Source organism: Poromitra crassiceps (assembly GCF_964638095.1).
Source record: "Poromitra crassiceps genome assembly, chromosome: 5".
NCBI classification, from domain to species: Eukaryota; Metazoa; Chordata; class Actinopteri; order Beryciformes; family Melamphaidae; genus Poromitra; species Poromitra crassiceps.
In genome coordinates, this window is record NC_139642.1 from 15,092,783 (window position 1) to 15,100,282 (window position 7,500).

A 7,500-nucleotide genomic window follows, 5' to 3' on the forward strand; every position below is an offset into this window, starting at 1 on the left:
GACAGAAATTCTCTCAAGTAAAAACGAAGACACTCCTCCTCACACACACTGAACTAGAAACTGACAAAGGAAAAATGGGAAACGAGACCAGATCTGATATTATGCACCGCAACTTTAAATGCAAAATAAAGTACAAAATCACAAAGTTGTAAAGTGCTGTGCAGTGCCAGTGGCAACATGTAAAAGCTAATAAATAATATTAATGATTGATGATGCAGATGTTAGCCTTAGGCTAACTGTGCTACAATACATCAAATGCTACAATTTATGTTTCATATTGAACATGGTCCCTAACGGATAAAATATATATATATATATACTGTATATATATATAGCCGCAAGCAGCAATACCAGGGGTTCAAGCCTGATGATGTCACAATGCCTATGACATCAACACTCAATCAGTGATGACATCACTCACTGATGACATCGCAATGATGACGTCACAATGTCTGATATCATCAGTCACAATTGCCCAAGTGTAACCAAAAATCACAATTGCTCACAAATGCATTTTGGCCACTAATTAGCCATTTTTGGCCATTTATTGGTCCCTAATGACCTAACTGAAGAACAGGTGCTCTTTACACTTCCTGAAACATTCAGCCTCTGATCATATGTAAAATGGCGTAGCTGTGGGCGAACACTCACATTGATTGATTGATTGAGTTCTTTATTGATAATAAACAAACAGTATATTCATATATACATACACAGGCCCACCATTATCAAAAGGATAAAAAACGCAATAAAGCTAACAGCTTATTTCCATTGCGGTCCTTCAGATGACTGTGATAAAATGTGCACTGTTGTGTGTATGCCTGGATGTGTGTAAGTGTATAACAGTATGAGTGCGTCAAGCACTTGTCAGAGTCTGCGGGTAACGCGTGGGTGTGCCTGCACCACATTCTTACACAGACACTTCACATTCTTATTATAGGATTGAAGATTCAAAAGAATCACTTTAATAACAATAGTAAGTAATCAGATGAAATGAGGAATTTGTCACCTTCTACTCTTGTGATCTGATCTCATTGCCGAGCCGACCGCTAAGGGAACACTGCATAGCATGTTAGCTCTGGACTAGGGATGTTCATCAATTATCGAAAATCGATAATTGATCGTTAAGGATTGGAATCGATCCTGTGGCATTTGGATCGATTTTTTAATTATAAAAAAAAAAAAAAAAAAAAAAAAAAATTGGGACTAGGTTTGGGTGGAATTCGTTCCTCCTCGCCCCACTCCATTGCACAGCCGACTAACGTGAGGTGGAGCTTCATATAGTCTCTAGTTTTCTGGCTGGGCACGGGCCTTTGTGCGAACAAAACTGTTTTAAACATGAGAAATTCACACCGGCATGCGCCGGGGACAGCAGTGGAGACACATTGAAATAAAGAGTTCATTGAGGAGAACACGTCTTTCGTATTTTCTGCCATAGGCATTCATTTAGTAAAAAAAAAAAAAAAAAAAAAAATTAAAATATTGAAAATTTTCTAAGTATTAATATGATCGATAATCGATAATTGATCGTTAATTTTCACCGATTATCGATTTTGGAAAATTTTCAAAATGAACATCCCTACTCTGGACCCAACTGGAGAAATCCTCCCTGTGAATACATGTGTTACTGAGGCTCTCCAAGCTGTTCTGACTGGCGCTCTGCCGCCTTTACAATTCATTTCTATGAAACATTCACGCCAAATCAATCATTTCTCATCAGCTCGTTATCGGCACTTTGTAGCTTGTAATCCTGTTTCATGCTAATTAGGATGTGATTGGACGAACAGAGACGACTCTAATTGCTCGTTATCCTCCATTTTGTGGAACTGTCATCTTAGGTGAGAGGTGCCGCATGCTGAGAGGGCTCACACACATGCACGCAGGCACGCACGCGCACACACACACACACACACACACACACACACACACACACACACACACACACACACACACCCCTTTTTGGGTGAGCACTATTCAGTATTCCCTCTGGAACACACATAGACACATATCATTTTTGGTGCGAACTCGTGCTATTCCATCTCTCTCCATCTTTCTCACTCCCTCCATCTCTTTCTCACTGCCTCTCTCTCTCGCTCTCTCTCCCTCTCCCCCCCCCCCCCACACATCTTTCTTCTTAGGTGAGAGGCTCTCCTGCTGTGACACCCTGCTGGGTTGTATTTTCAGCCTGGTAAAGCCCATAAACAACAACGTCAGTCAAAGCAACATTTTAGCCTTCAGCAAACATGAGCAGCACCACTGTTTACAAAGTGCTTACGCCTAACAATTAACATGTTACTGTAGTGCTGCTTACAGCCTACAGTGCTATCCACTAGGGATGCACTGATCCACTTTTTTCACTTCCGATCCGATTCCGATACCTGAATTTGGACATCTGCCGATACCGATATTATGTCGATACCAATATTTTTCTTGAATATACAGTATAGGCAAAGATTTGACCAATTCAAGTTTTTTTTTTTTTTAATATACCTTGCAAAAAGCAGACAAAATTAAGAAAATATACAAGGCAAAGAAGGATACTATTATACATGGGCAAATTGCGGCCCGCGCTGGAATTGCAAAAAAATATATATATATATATATATATTACGATCCGATCCGTGAATTAGTGCCAAATCGGCACCCGATACCGATATTGGATCGGCCCCATCCCTACTATCCACGTTACTGTAGTGCTGCTTACAGCCTACAGTGCTATCCACATGACTGTAAAAGGTCGCCATTCCTACACCATGCCCCTCCCAGAGGATGATGTCATCATGGGAGCGAGTGCGTAGCATAGATCATCTGCAGCTGAGCGAGAAAGTCATATCGTTTTTGTTTGTTTTCTTGTTTTTCTTGCCTATTTGTGAAAAGTCCTTTCAAAGTGCTCGATGGTTAGGAGCGGCGTTCACATGCAGCGTTCACATGCAAGAGCATGCATAGTAGGGATGGGCATCGAATTTCGAATTTTCGAATAATCGTTGTTATTATCAAGGTCGACTTTTATTATTGAAATTCGAAAAAAAAAAAAAAAAAAAAAAAAAATTTTTTGGAGTGAAATGTTGCATTGTCTCCCCTGATTCTAAGTATAGTCAAATCATCTACTAAATATTTAATGAACCACTCATGATTGTCAAAACTTACTTCAGTGGTGCAATGCTTGTTTGAGCTAAAAATCCACAGCAGAAGCTTTTTATATTAATTAATAAAGCCGTAGACTTAGAATCAGGGGAGACAATGCAACATTTCACTCACAAAAAAAAAAAAAAATTTTTTTTTTTACATTTTTTTTTTTATTTTCGAATTTCGAATTAAATTCGAATTTGGCCAGCGAATTTCGAATAGTGTTTTTGCTAGAAATGCCCATCCCTAATGCATAGTGGGTGATTTGTTCCTCTGTAACAACAGAGGGGGGGCGGGGTGACTTTGTGAAGAAATTATAGATTGTAATCTGGGAGACTGAAGTCATTTCACCCTCACAGGACCACATGAGAGCGGTGTTACATAAGAACATCTGATTTTCAAATGACCAAACCAGCAAACAAGAAGAACATGCTGTCCACACATTCTCATTAAAACCAGTCAGCCTGAACAGCAGGCCTTGAGTACCTATAGGTACAGGGTGTGTGTGTGTGTGCGTGTGTGTGTGTGTGTGTGTCTGTGTACATGCATCATGTGTATGTATGTCCACCTCTATGTTGTATGTTTGTGCACGTGTTCATGTCCACCTGTGTGTACACAGTATGTACAGTGTGTGTGTGTGTGTGTGTGTGTGTGTGTGTGTGTGTGTGTGTGTGTGGAGGCAGACTCCCACTGAAGCTGCTGTACTGCCCACAGAGAGATAGGTTGCATGAATCACAAACACACACTACCAACGTATTGTCATGAAACAGTTTGTATATCTGACAAAAACACTTCTCCTTCTCAAATGTTATGCAACATATTTTTAGTTCACAATTCTGCCGACTGGGTTGAGAAAAAGACAGACTGAAGCCTTGAGAGCAAACGTAATGTAAAGCTAGAAATCAATGAAAGCAATATCAGGAGCTACGGGAATCTGGTTTTGCTGCCTGTCTGTGTGTCTGTGTGTGTGTCTGTGTGTGTGTGTGTGTGTGTGTGTGTGTGTGTGTGTGTGTGTCTGTCTGTCTGTGTGTGTGTCTGTCTGTCTGTCTGTGTGTCAGTCTGTCTGTGTGTCTGTCTGTCTGTCTGTCTGTCTGTGTGTCTGTGTGTCTGTGTGTCTGTGTGTCTGTCTGTCTGTCTGTCTGTGTGTCTGTGTGTCTGTGACTCCACTGTGGAGCCACAGCTGCTGCACACAGACTATAGCATCTGTAGCATATCAAGCAGGACTCTCTCTGCATGGGGAGCTGTTGTCATTCTGAGGCATCAGGTGGGCCTGAGATACATTACACAATCATTTCACTTCCTATTTACAATCAAATGTCTCACAATGTGATGTATCATGTGATGTGATCATGTGATGTGATGTATCATGTGATGTGATCATGTGATGTAAATGTTTGTAGCCCAAACACAAGCTCACATTATTTGAGAGAACATTACTTTAGAACACATTCAGAAGTGGCCAGAGCACAAAATCAAGTGTTTCCTAAATTAACAGGGACGTTTTTCACTGGCATTTAATGAACTTTCAAGGCATTTTGCCCCAAGACCTTTTTAATGTATTCTTGTGCTACCATCTGAGATGATCCTGTTCTATTTCCCAAACTAAAGCACATCATCAACCCACTCGCCAGAATAAAAGGTTGGTAGATTAGATTCACACAGACACAGAGGTGCTGTCAGTTGACTAGGCTGCACACACACAGACACAGAGGTGCTGTCAGTTGACTAGGCTGCACACACACACAGACACAGAGGTGCAGTCAGTTGACTAGGCTGCACACACACAGACACAGAGGTGCTGTCAGTTGACTAGGCTGCACACACACAGACACAGAGGTGCTGTCAGTTGACTAGGCTGCACACACACAGACACAGAGGTGCTGTCAGTTGACTAGGCTGCACACACACAGACACAGAGGTGCTGTCAGTTGACTAGGCTGCACACACACACAGACACAGAGGTGCTGTCAGTTGACTAGGCTGCACACACACAGACACAGAGGTGCTGTCAGTTGACTAGGCTACACACACAGACACAGAGGTGCTGTCAGTTGACTAGGCTGCACACACAGACACAGAGGTGCTGTCAGTTGACTAGGCTGCACACACAGACACAGAGGTGCTGTCAGTTGACTAGGCTGCACACACACAGACACAGAGGTGCTGTCAGTTGACTAGTCTGCACACACAGACACAGAGGTGCTGTCAGTTGACTAGGCTGCACACACACAGACACAGAGGTACTGTCAGTTGACTAGGCTACACACACAGACACAGAGGTGCTGTCAGTTGACTAGGCTGCACACACAGACACAGAGGGGCTGTCAGTTGACTAGGCTACACACACACAGACACAGAGGTGCTGTCAGTTGACTAGGCTACACACACAGACACAGAGGTGCTGTCAGTTGACTAGGCTGCACACACACAGACACAGAGGTGCTGTCAGTTGACTAGCCTGCACACACACAGACACAGAGGTGCTGTCAGTTGACTAGGCTGCACACACACAGACACAGAGGTGCTGTCAGTTGACTAGGCTGCACACACACAGACACAGAGGTGCTGTCAGTTGTGCAGAATGCTGATGCCAGAATCGAGAATCGATTCTCAATTATGTAGTTTTATATTGCAATAACACACAAAGGTAAAGACAAAAAATGACAAATGTATTAATGCTGAACTTCAAATTCAACTTCTGTATTATAGTCAGGGCCTAAATTCATTTTGCAAACTAGGGGGGAATTCCCCCCTCATGTTCTTCAGATAAAATGGATTTATAGGCTGGGGGGGGGGGGGGGGGATCTGTAGACTTTGAGAAGGATTTATAGATTTTTTTTTTTTTTTTTTTTTTTTTTTACGATTTTAAGAATCGATTCTTGGGAGTTTGGAATCGATCCAGGAATCGTGGCATTAAGAATCGCGATCCTTTCATAATCAATTTTTTGGAGCACCCCTAATTCCACCCTTGGTGTGTGTGTGTGTGTGTGTGTGTGCGTGTGTGTGTGTGTGTGTGTGTGTGTGTGTGTGTGTGTGTGTGGCTACTGGCTCCACTCCCAAAGCCGTTCACTTCATTCCCACAGCGGCCATTTTGAACCTTTTGAGCAAGTGCAGGTCAGCAATTTCCAAGCGACCCTAACATTTAGCACTTCACTGATACTGCACTGAAACCAGAAAGAAATGGATTTCAAGAATACAGAGGAATTTAGACCCCATTTACACCTGCTATTAAAATGTGATCTGTATATGGATAAGTTATCTAGATAAGGAAAAACATTCGTTAATAATGCAGGGTGTTAACGCGTCGTGATCAGAATGTGATCTGCCAGACCACATCTGGAGGTACAGTCTGGATCACATTGCGTTCAGATCTTTGCTAGGTGTAATAACACAATCCATGCAACGAGCTCACATTCCAAAGGAGATGTGATGTGTCAGTCCAGATGAATGACGGCACGGTGGCTCAGTGGTTAGGTAAGGTGGCTCAGTGGTTAGGTAAGGTGGCTCAGTGGTTAGGTAAGGTGGCTCAGTGGTTAGGTAAGGCGGCACCAGGTTCGAACTCCGGTCCGTTCCAGGTCCTTTCTGTCACAGAAAGGACCTGGAACGGACCCATGTGCTTTGTCCCTCCAATAAATATTAAAACTAAATAAACTAGAACGACCGCAACACAGACTTATGCCTCCGCCATTAGTTAATTCTTGAGTCAAAATCGCCATTTGAGGCAAATTGGAAGAAATTCCGTCAAGGCGCTCCTGAGATGTTGCGTTACAGAGCTTGGAAATTGGGTGTGTGAGGTCACAGTGACCTTGAACTTTGACCACCAAAATGTAATCAGTTCATCCTTGAGTCCAAGTGGATGTTTGAGCCAAATCAGAAGAAATTCTAGCAAGCCATTCTTGAGATATTGCGTTAACCAACTTGGGAATGGCGTTCGTGAGGTCACAGTGACCTTGAAGTTTGACCACCAAAATGTAATCAGTTCATCCTTGAGGCCAAGTTAATGTTTGAGGCAAATTTGATGAAATTCCGTCAAGGCATTCCTGAGATATGGCGTTAACAAGCTTGAAAATGGCGTTGGAGAGGTCACAGTGACCTTGACCTTTGATCACCAAAATGTAAACCTTTCATCCTTGCCCCCAAGTCGACGTTTGAGCCAAATTGGCAGAAATCCATCAAGCCGTTCTTGAGATATCGCTTTAACGAACTTGGGAATGGCATTCATGAGGTCACAGTGACCTTGACCTTTGACCACGAAAATCTAATCAGTTCATCCTTGAATGCAAGTCGATGTTTGAGGCAAATTTGATGAAACTCCGTCAAGGCATTTCTGAGATGTTGCGCTAACAGGCTTGAAAATGGCGATCGAGAGGTCAG